This window comes from Bos indicus x Bos taurus, chromosome 21 (genome assembly GCF_003369695.1).
Source record: "Bos indicus x Bos taurus breed Angus x Brahman F1 hybrid chromosome 21, Bos_hybrid_MaternalHap_v2.0, whole genome shotgun sequence".
Taxonomy (NCBI): domain Eukaryota; kingdom Metazoa; phylum Chordata; class Mammalia; order Artiodactyla; family Bovidae; genus Bos; species Bos indicus x Bos taurus.
Window position 1 is genome coordinate 44,999,193 of NC_040096.1, and position 12,187 is coordinate 45,011,379.

The window sequence follows — 12,187 nt, forward strand, 5'->3', positions numbered from 1 at the left end:
TAATGGTCTGATGTGAGGCAGGAATGTGGTGCTCTTTAGGCACTAAGTTTGACTGGCCGGCTCCATGGTTTGGAAGCTTTCATGAAAGGCTGTGGAAGAGACTGGCCAGATATTCACCAAACCCTCTTTTTTCCCCCAGCCATTCGAGGAGATTACATTCCGGGGACCCCATCAACATGGGAGTGACTGTCTGACTAAAGTGAATGAATGAGCTGTGAGTGAAAATGGTGTGCACATGTCTGCCCCTGAAAAACCTCTTATGCAATTATATCATTTTTCTATTACTTCTGCAACAAATTACCACAAACTTAGTCACTTAACACAACACAAATTTATTCTCATTTCTAGAGGCCATTCCTCCCAAATCAGTTTTACTAGCTAAAGTCAGGGTGTTAGCAGGACTCATTTATTCTGGAGGTTCTAGTAGGGAATCTATTTCTGCCTTTTTTAGCTCCTGGAGGCCACCCACTGTATTCTTGATCCCTTTCTTATATCTCTTTGAAATCTCTGATCTTTACATCTACTTACTTCTTTCTCCTTTGACCTTCTTGCCTCCCTCTAAAATGAGGACCCTGCTGCTGCTGCTGAGTGGTTACATTTAGGGCGCACCCAGATAATCCAGTGGGAGAAGAACATGGCAATCCACTCCAGTGTTCTTGCCTAGAGAATCCCGTGGACAGAGGAGCCTGGCAGGCTGCTGTCCATAGGGTCGCACAGAGCCGGACACAACAGAAGCAACTTAGCATGCATGCATACATTGGAGAAGGAAATGGCAACCCACTCCAGTGTTCTTGCCTGGAGAATCCCAGGGACAGAGGAGCCTGGTGGGCTGCCGTCTATGGGGTCGCACAGAGTCGGACACGACTGAAGTGACTTAGCTGCAGCAGCAGCAGATAATCCAGGATAATTTCCCCAATTTGAAAGCCTTACTGTATCTGTAAAGTCCCTTTTGCAGTGTAAGACAACATTCGCAGATACAAGAGATGAGAATGTGGACATCCTTGGGGGCATTACTCAGCCTACCACAGTGATCCTACACACTTTGTCTCTCTTTCCATATCCTTGAGCTGAAAGGAGAGAATGATAAAGCCCACAGAGATGAACGAACCACACAACACAAGGAGGCTGGGTTGCTGGATGACTGGGTAAGCAGAGTTTCCCTGTCTACCACACAAAATAGACTGTGAAATAAGGGAGAAAACTCTCAGTTCAGTTCAGTCGCTCAGTTGTGTCCAACTCTTTGCAACCCCATGGACTGCAGCACGCCAGGCCTCCCTGTCCATCACCAACTCCAAGAGTTTACTCAAACTCATGTCCATCGAGTCGGTGGTACCACCCAACCATCTCATCCTCTGTCGTCTCCTTCTCCTCCCACTTTCAATCTTTCCCAGCATCAGGGTCTTTCACAATGAGTCAGTTCTTTGCATCAGGTGGCCAAAGTATTGGAGTTTCAGCTTCAGCATCAGTCCTTCCAATGAATATTCAGCACTGATTTCCTTTAGGATTGACTGGCTTGATCTTGCAGTCCAAGGGACTTTCAAGAGTCTTCTCCAACACCACAGTTGAAAAGCATCAATTCTTCGGCACTCAGCTTTCTTTATAGTCCAACTCTCACATTCATACATAACTATGGGAAAAACCATAGCTTTGACTAGACAGGCTTTTGTCGCAATGTAATATCTCTGCTTTTTAATATGCTGTCCTCCCACGGGTCCACACTCTTACTGTGGTTCCTTGAACTTCCTGGCCCCTTGACTTTCAGTTTGACCATGGGACTTGGTTTGGTCCATAACGTGTGAGTGGGAGTGACAGACTGTGTGCCTAGGCTTTACTAAGACATTGCTTGTGCTTCCACTTGTATTCATATGTCTCTGCCACTCTCATGAGCTTGCACTGCCCTGAGCTTGTCCAGATCAGCCAAACTCCAGCTGACCCACAAATCTGTGTATATAATAATTGTCAAAAAAAAAAAAAAAATTGTCGTTCTAAGGCAAAAGATTTTGGAGTGGTTTACTAGATAACAATGACTAACTAATGTATGTTTTCCTCTAGGAGTTTTATGGTTTTGCATTTTATATTTAAATTATGATCCATTTTGAGGGGTTTTTTATGTTTGAAGGGTATAAGGTCTGTGTCTAATATTTTTGCATGTGCATGTCTAGTTGTTCCAGTACCATTTGTTGAAAACTCAAATGCTTTTAAATGATATTTACATCTGTATAATATAACTGTCAGCTCCATAGATGTTCCCGAGCCCTTTGGAATTCAAATGAGGTTTGGTTCAAACACCCATCCCCCATGTCTCTGAGGATACTCTGGGGCTTAGTCTTCTCTCGGTGTCCTCTGGTTGAGTCTTCCTTCCAGCAACATTACAGCCCTTCTACTCAGTGTTTCTTCTCCTTTTCCCCAACTTTGTCCCCCAATTTCTTCACCCTGAAACATCACTCATCCATGTTATATGTAAGCAGATATTGTCAAAGGAAGAGAACCATGGAGGAGATGATGTTCCAGGGCAGAATGACCTAAAGAGGATTTTAATATTTCTGAACTTAAAAATTCCTGGTCCATTTGTTCTTATGGGGAATTCACCCCATACCTGTTCCATCCAAGTTGTGCTGGGTCCCTCTTGGGGTCACTGTTGACCCATATGACACTTTAGCGAACATTTTTTTTTAAGGCAGCCCTTCTTCAGCAGCCTTTGCAATATTCAGCACAACAACAGAAAGTGGGCCAGATTTGAGCATTGGTTTCCCTTCATCTTGCTTTAGTCCCCATCCTTCCCTTCCTTACTGGTCCTCAATCCCTCAAATTCTCATTCATTTCCTACAGAACAGGTTAGCTCTTTCTTTACAGGCTCCAGGCCATCCAAGTTATTCCCAAAGGTTTCATCTTCATAATTAATTTTAAAATGTGCTCAACTTTAACAATTAGAACTCCGAAAGGAACCCTGGGGTGTTGACTTTTTTCTGTCACTACGTGTACATCATGATGACGGTGATAACGACAATAGCCCTTAAGTAAATACAAGTTATCACATAAGGAGAAAAATGGTCTTTTCCAGGAAAATCAATAGTTCTTTCTTTGACATGTAAGAGGTTTATATTATACCCCTGTATACTACAGAATAGAAACCAGAGTCTCTAAAGTGCTTTAAGCTCTCAAAATTAAAAATGCTGATCTCTGCAGATGCATTCTGTAAATGTATAAGTCTGGCAGAAAGCCAGCAAGTTCCTGGAAGACAAAAGGATGTCAGCCCAGCTTTATGAAGCATATGTCTTGTCATCACATTCTTTAACAGACCAAGAGGAAGCAGAGGCATGGGCCATGTCTTTGACATAAAGTATTTCTGCAATTTTAAGGTGTACCAAGAGCATTTGGGAGAAAGAAAAAAGGCAGTGCATTAGATGTTTACACCAGCATTAGGTTACATCCATCCTGATTTCGGAGCTTTAAAATGAGAACAATAAAACTGTATCTTAGAAGTAAGGAGTACTGTCCTCTCTGTTTAGGTCTTCTATAGCACATTCCTCTATATCCTGAAGAAAAAGTTATTTCAATAATAGTATTGCTAAATACATGCAAAATAAGCTTTCAAATAGAAATGATAGAATCAGTATATTCAAAACTAGGCATAATGTTAATCAAATAGTCTTTTTCTTGACTCAAACTACAGAATATAAAGAATTTGGTGAGGCTATGAATAGCAGAGAACAATTTCTCTAAATCTAGTTTTCTTATCTACAAAATAGGCAAAATAAAGTACCACCATCCTGATAGGTGTGAAGACTGAATGAAATAACACATGTAAAGTGCTCAGCATAGTGTCTGGAACACAATACTGTCTCCTGCTCCACAGAAGTTCAGAAGGAACTGCAAAGAGAAGGCTGGGGTGTTACTTATTCCTGGTACTATTCAACCCAATCCAACAAATACTTCATGACCATCCACTTTATGCTAAGAATTGGGCTGGGAGGTTCTATGCTGCTGCTGCTGCTGCTGCTAAGTCGCTTCAGTCGTGTCCGACTCTTAGCGACCCCATGGACTTCAGCCCATCAGGCTCCTCGGTCCATGGCATTTTCCAGGCAAGAGTACTGGAGTGGGGTGCCGTTGCCTTCTCCAGGGAGGTGCTATAGGAGAAAATAAAGAAGAGTTCTGTGCCTATCTCATCAAGAATACACAGAAGAACTGTACAAAAAAGATCTTCATGACCCAGATAATCACAATGGTGTGATCACTGACCTAGAGCCAGACATCCTGGAATGTGAAGTCAAGTGGGCCTTAGAAAGCATCACTACGAACAAAGCTAGTGGAGGTGATGGAATTCCAGTTGAGCTATTTCAAATCCTGAAAGATGATGCTGTGAAAGTGCTACACTCAATATGCCAGCAAATTTGGAAAACTCAGCAGTGGCCACAAGACTGGAAAAGGTCAGTTTTCATTACAATCCCAAAGAAAGGCAATGCCAAAGAACGCTCAAACTACCACACAATTGCTCTCATCTCACATGCTGGTAAAGTAATGCTCAAAATTCTCCAAGCCAGGCTTCAGCAATACATGAACCGTGAACTTCCTGATGTTCAAGCTGGTTTTAGAAAAGGCAGAGGAACCAGAGATCAAATTGCCAACATCCACTGGATCATGGAAAAAGCAAGAGAGTTCCAGAAAAACATCTATTTCTGCTTTATTGACTATGTGAAAGCCTTTGACTGTGTGGATCACAAGAAACTGTGGGAAATTCTTTAAGAGATGGGAATACCAGACCACCTGATCTGCCTCTTGAGAAATCTGTATGCAGGTCAGGAAGCAACAGTTAGAACTGGACATGGAACAACAGACTGGTTCCAAATAGGAAAAGGAGTACGTCAAGGCTGTATATTGTCACCCTGCTTATTTAACTTATATGCAGAGTACATGATGAGAAATGCTGGACTGGAAGAAACACAAGCTGGAATCAAGATTGCTGGGAGAAATATCAATAACCTCAGATATGCAGATGACACCACCCTTATGGCAGAAAGTGAAGAGGAACTCAAAAGCCTCTTGATGAAAGTGAAAGAGGAGAATGAAAAAGTTGGCTTAAAGCTCAACATTCAGAAAACGAAGATCATGGCATCCTGTCCCATCACTTCATGGAAAATAGATGGGGAAACAATGCAAACACTGTCAGACTTTATTTTTGGGGGCTCCAAAATCACTGCAGATGGTGACTGCAGCCATGAAATTAAAAGACGCTTACTCCTTGGAAGGAAAGTTATGACCAACCTGCTGCTGCTGCTGCTGCTGTGTCGCTTCAGTCGTGTCCGACTCTGTGCGACCCCATAGACGGCAGCCAACCAGGCTTCCCGTCCCTGGGATTCTCCAGGCAAGAACACTGGAGTGGGTTGCCATTTCCTTCTCCAATGCATGAAAGTGAAAAGTGAAAGTGAAGTCGCTCAGTCGTGTCTGACTCTATCGACCCCATGGACTGCAGCCTACCAGGCTCCTCCGTCCATGGGATTTTCTAGGCAAAAATACTGGAGTGGGGTGCCATTGCCTTCTCCGATAACCAACCTAGATAGCATCAAAAGCAGAGACATTACTTTGCCAACAAAGGTCCGTCTAGTCAAGGCTATGGTTTTTCCTGTGGTCATGTATGGATGTGAGAGTTGGACTGTGAAGAAGGCTGAGCACCAAAGAATTGATGCTTTTGAACTGTGGTGTTGGAGAAGACTCTTGAGAGTCCCTTGGACTGCAAGGAGATCCAACCAGTCCATTCTGAAGGAGATCAGCCCTGGGATTTCTTTGGAAGGAATGATGCTAAAGCTGAAACTCCAGTACTTTGGCCACCTCATGCGAAGAGCTGACTCATTGGAAAAGACTCTGATGCTGGGAGGGATTGGGGGCAAGAGGAGAAAGGGACGACAGAGGATGAGATGGATGGATGGCATCACTGACTCGATGGATGTGAATCTCAGTGAACTCCGGGAGTTGGTGATGGACAGGGAGGCCTGGCGTGCTGTGATTCATGGGGTTGCAAAGAGTAAGAGAGGACTGAGCGACTGAACTGAACTGATACTTAAGTTATCAAATATATTAAACTTTAGGTATTAAGTAGGTTAGGGGCTTCCCTCTTGGCTTAGATGGTAAAGAATCTGTCTGCAATGCAGAAGACCTGGGTTTGATCCCTGGCCCTGGAGAAGGGAATGGCAACTCACTCCAGTATTCTTGTCTAGAGAATTAATTCCATGGCTAGAGGAGCCTGGTGGACTACAGTCCATAGGGTCATAAAGAATCAGACATGACTGAATGACTAACAACACATTAAGTATGTTATGTTGCTTTAAATATACATACTTAATATATACTGTTTTATATACATGATTCTGATATAATTCTGTATTGGTTAGTACATAAATAAATAACAAAAGAATCTTGCTCCTTAGAAGAAAACCAGTCAATCCTAAAGGAAATCAACCCTGAATATTCACTGGAATGACTGACGCTGAAGCTCCAATACCCTGGCCACCTGACGCAAAGAGCTGATTCAGTCAACTTTAAAGACCCTGATGCTGGGAAAGATGGAAGAGAAGGGGGTGACAGAGGATGAGGTGGCTGGATGGCAGCACTCACTCAATGGACATGAATTTGAGCAAACTCCAGGAGATAGTGAAGGACAGGGAAGCCTGGTGTGCCACAGTCCATGGGGTCACAAAGAATTGGACATGACTTAGCAGTTGAACAACAAGAAGGAGTAAAGGAATGAAAAACTACCCCTTATCTCTTTTTTCCCCCATTTTTAAAGTCTTTATTGAATTTGTTACATTACTGTTTCTGCTTTATGTTTTGGCTTTTTTGGCGGCAAGGCCCGTAGGATCTTAGCCCCCTGACTAGGGATTGAACCTGCACCCTCTGCACTGCAGGGCAGTCTTAACCACTGGAGCGCCAGGGAAGTCCCTACCCACTACTTCTGAAATAGCAAACCTGAAAATGTACTAGGACATGAAAGTGAAAGTGTTAGTCGCTCTGTTGTGTCCAACTCTTTGGGACCATATGGACTATAGCCCGCCAGGCTCCTGTGTCCATGGAATTCTCCAGGCAAGAATACTGGAGTGGGTAACCATTCCCTCCTCTAGGTGTCCTGACCCAGGGATCGAACCCAGGTCTCCTACACTGCAGGCAGATTCATTACTGTCTGAGCTGCATGGCAGGTCCTTGTTCCTGATGATAAAGAATAAATGGCCTTGAAGGACACTTTAAGATTAGAGGTTATCCTAGGTACCTGTACTAGCCAGTTTTCAAGAGGGCTCCTAGAGATCCTTGCCGCTGGTAACAGCAGCCTCAGGCAAAATCTGAGTGTATCCTCATGAAAGATTCCAAGCAAGAATTTCCTAACCAAGCCCTTTCCAAATTCCTGACCATATGTGATCACTATTGTTTGAAGCCACTACATTTTAGGATAACTCATTACAGATACAGAATGTATTGGGGTGAGGTTAAGTTATTGAAGGTTACTAAGTGGAGCAGTAAATGGTCAGACATACATCTAGAAATAATCCTGCCTTCGAGGTAGAAGTTAGATGAAGGGGGTGGATACTGAGAAACTAAAGGTCAGACACGACTGAGGAAGGGATCATACCATCCACAAGTGAGGAAGTAGGGACTGAGACCATGTGGCAATCAAGCTGGAGGTTAGAGAAAACTTCAGAAGCAGAGACCTGATTGAAATAAAAAGTGCTTATATGGGGTTTGTTAGCACTGCTGCTGGGGAGACACAAGTTCTAGGAGAACTTGAATTGTGTTCCGCCATACTACAAAATGAGGGAGGCTTATAAAGGCAAAAACTGTAAGGTTAGAGTCAGTTAAATGAGCCCTTTATCAAGAATTGTAATTGGAACTGCCAAGAAGTCAGGGTGCTTATTAAGTAAGGATTGTTTGGGGTCTGAAATGGTCACACAGTTGCAAAGGGAGACCCTGAGACCATAACGTTCCAGCTGGCAGATGGTGTCCTTGGGTCTGGTATAGTTTAGTAAAATTCAGGTTCTCACTGATGGAGAGACTGCTAGAGACCAGATCCTAAATGGCTCCCGGACTCCATTTTTGTATGCCTGAACTGTGATGACACCATTATAATTTCTCTTTGTCATCAGGATCAAGAAGTGTTTATAAAAGAAACAGGAAAGATAGAGACTAAAATGATTTCTGTGTTTTTTTTTTTCCTTCTAGAATCAAATGTACAGATTCCCCAGCTTTGGCTATTTGCTGAAGAAAGAGTCAGTCCCATGCTATTTCTCCATCTCAGCTCAGAAATCTCCTTTTGAAGGTCTCACTCTTATCTGAGATAAATGTATTTACCTAGTTGCACTTTGTGGATTTATATAGTAAGTACTAGATAAAAATATCTTCCCATAGCTTGGGGGGAAAGATGGAGTACGTGAGTATTTTCCTTAAACTAAGTGTTCTTTAAAATATTTTGTTCTTCAAGGTTTTTCTTACATCAGCATTTTTCTATTTAAGAAACACTAAAAATGTAGTCTTCATTTCAAATGTTCTTTTAAGTTACTTAATATTTTTAAGACATCAATGATGTAATCAAGTTTTAATAGTAAATTGACTTACTTTAAATTCAAACTTACCCATATGCCCATTAAGAAATTAGCCAAGGCCTCCCTCGGCATTCTCTTGTTAATGGCGGGCGGCGGCTGCTGAGTGGGACGCAGGTAACTGCGGCCCACACAGGCAGCCTCCCTGCCTCCTGCTTTCCTAGTGCCAAAGCTCGTCATCATGGCCGTGGTGCCGCCCAATCGATCGCAGAATGGCTGGCCCCGGGAGTCACCCAGTTCGGCAACAAGTACATCCAGCAGACCAAGCCCCTCACCCTAGAGCGCACCATCTACCTGTACCCTCTTACCAATTCCCTTTTTGGTACAAAAGAGCCCCTCTGTGAGGACAGCTCTGTTGCAGCCAGATTTCAGCGCATGAGGAAGGAATTTGATAAAATTGGCGTGAGGAGGGCTGTAGAAACGGTTTTCATTGTCCATGAGCACGGGCTACCCCATGTGTTACTACTACAGCTGGGAACAACTTCTTCAAATTACCTGGTGGTGAGCTTATTAACCCAGGAGAAGATGAAGTTGAAGGACTAAAACGCTTAATAACAGAGATATCGGGTGGTCAAGATGCAGTCCTGCAAGACTGGGTCTTTGATGACTGCATTGGCAACTGGTGTAGACCAAATTTTGAACCTCCTCAGTATCCATATATTCCTGCACATAATACAAAACCTAAGGAACATAAGAAATTGTTTTTGGTTCAGCTTCAAGAGAAAGCCTTGTTTGCAGTCCCTAAAAATTACAAGCTGGTAGCTGCACCACTGTTTGAACTGTGTAACAATGCACCTGGATATGGACCCACTATTTCTAGTCTCCCCCAGCTTTTGAGCAGGGTCAATTTTATATACAACTGAATTGCTGCACAGCAGAGAAGGCAGTGGCACCCCACTCCTGTACTCTTGTCTGGCAAATCCCATGGACGGAGGAGCCTGATAGGCTGCAGTCCATGGGGTCGCTAAGAGTCGGACACGACTGAGCGAGCGACTTCACTTTCGATTTTCACTTTCATGCATTGGAGAAGGAAATGGCAACCCACTCCAGTGTTCTTGCCTGGAGAATCCCAGGGAGGAGGGAGCCTGGTGGGCTGCCGTCTATGGGGTCGCATAGAGTCGGACACGACTGAAGCGACTTAGCAGCAGCAGCAGCAACAGAGAAGTAAGAGAAGCCATCTCTGTGTGCACAGCTATACACAGCATAGAATAAACGTCCAGGAAGAGCTTTTTTGGTATTATCTCTTTCCCAGTCCTGAAATTACCACCTACTTTCTGTGGTCTGAATAGTAAATGAATATTAATATGAAAAGCTAGATTGTGCTGTTAAAAGAAAAGAAAAGAAATTAGCCAAGAAAAAACAGGGACATTAATCTCCTAAAGTTTTTTTTTTTTTTTTTTAAGGCTTTCTTTTTAACTTTGGAGAAATCTTTTGGGAATAACTAGTTTTTACTTTGAACAAACATTTATCTGTAGTTCAGTAATTTTTTCCATTTACCTCAGACTCCATTCTTGACCTGTTGTGGCTTTGACCCTAAACAAGACTCTCTTTCTTTGCTCAAGTGGTACTGTTAGGGATTTCCCAGCTACCTGTGTGAACCTAAGAAACATAACACTTCTGCTTAAAAACCATGTTTGAGCTCATGAAAAGAAAAGTGAAAGTGTCAGTCGCTCAGTTGTGTCTAACTTTTTGGGACCCTATGGACTGCAGTCTGCCAAACTCCTCTGTCCATAGAGTTCTCCAGGCAAGAATACTGGAGTGGGTTGCCATTCCCTTCTCCAGGGGATGTTTGCGGCTCAGGGATTGAACCTGGGTCTCCTGCATTGCAGGCGGATTCTTTACTATCTGAACCACTAGGGAAGCCCCCATTTGAGCTCATGTAAATCAATTAACAAACAAATAAACACAAAGCAACCTAGTTGAAAAATGGTCAGATCTAAAAAGACATTTCTCCAAAGAAGACATACAGATGGCCAACAAATACATGAAAAGATGCTCAACATCTCTAATCATTAGAGAAATGCAAATTCAAAACTCCAATGAGATACCATCTCACACTGGTCAGAATAGCCATCATTAAAAAGTCTACAAATAACAAAGGCTGGAGAGGGTGTGGAGAAAAGGGACCCTTTCTACACTGTTGGTAGAAATGTAAGTTGGTGCTGTCACTATGGAAAATAGTATGGAGATTCTTCAAAAAGCTAAAAATAGAATTGTCATATGATCCAGCAATCCTACTCCTGGGCATATAATTTAAAAAGATACATGGACCTTTATGTTCATAGCAGCACTAGTCACAATAACCAAGACATGGAAACACTTAAATGTTCACTGACAGAACGAATGCAAAAGAAGCTGTAGTATATATATATATATATATATATATATATATATATATACACAATGGAATACTACTCAGCCATAAACAGAATGAAATAATGCCATTTGCAGCAACATGGATGAACCTAGAGACTATCATACTAAGTGAAGTAAGTCAGAAAGAGATACCATAAGATATCACTTATATGTGGAATCTAAAATATGACACAAATGAATTTATCTATCAAACAGAAACAGACTCACAGACATAGAGAACAGATCTGTAGTTGCTAAGGGGGAGGTGGGGCAGGAGAGGGATGGGTTGGGAGTTTGGGATTAGCAGATGCAAACTATTATATGCAGAATGGATAAACAAGTCCTACTATCTAGCACAGGCAACTATATTCAGTAGCTTGTGATGAACCATAATGGAAAATAATATGAAAAAGAATATATATATAAATATGTGTATATATACTCCAGTACTCTTGCCTGGAAGATCCTATGGAGGGAGGAGCCTGGTAGGCTGCAGTCCATGAGGTCGCTAAGAGTCGGACACGACTGAGCGACTTCACTTTCACTTTTCACTTTCATGCATTGGAGAAGGAAATGGCAACCCACTCCAGTGTTCTTGCCTGGAGAATCCCAGGGACGGGGGAGCCTGGTGGGCTGCCGTCTATGGGGTCGGGTCGCACAGAGTTGGACACGACTGAAACGACTTAGCATATATATATATATATATATATATATATATATATATGAGTCCCTTTGCTATATAGCAGAAATTAACACAACATTGTAAATTAACTATAGTTGAATAAAAATTAAAAAGAATCTTTTAAAATCCCTATGGGGAATTCCCCGGCGGTCCAGTGGTTAAGACTTGGTGCTTTCATTGCCGTGGCCCTGGGTTCAATCTCTGGCCAGAGAACTAAGTTCCTGCAAGCTGTGGGTACGGCCAAAAAAAAAAAAACCATCCCTGTGTTTGAATCATTTCAAAGAAATATAGAGCACAGATCACAGTAAGGTTCATTCCAGGTTGTGTAGTGAGAGTTCAGGGCACTTGGAAAGCTCCATTCCAGTGACTGCTTTTCCTTTGTTTTTCCATATTCTGGGATCCCATTATTAGATAAGCATGATTCTAGCATTAACTCTGATGGGTAGGTTTTTTCCCCACACTAAGCAAATCTCTGACACGAGCTGAGTGTCCTAAAATTCAACTCAATTCTGACACCACCTAACCAAACATCATCAGATCCCACGGATTGAGGGCTCAGTCCTGCAAGACT

General features: G+C 42.6%; 1 pseudogene; it reads left to right on the forward strand.

Moving 5' to 3' along the window:
• Positions 1-8,760: 8,760 nt before the first annotated feature.
• Positions 8,761-9,442, forward strand: LOC113879965 (annotated as a pseudogene).
• The last annotated feature ends 2,745 nt before the right edge of the window (positions 9,443-12,187 follow it).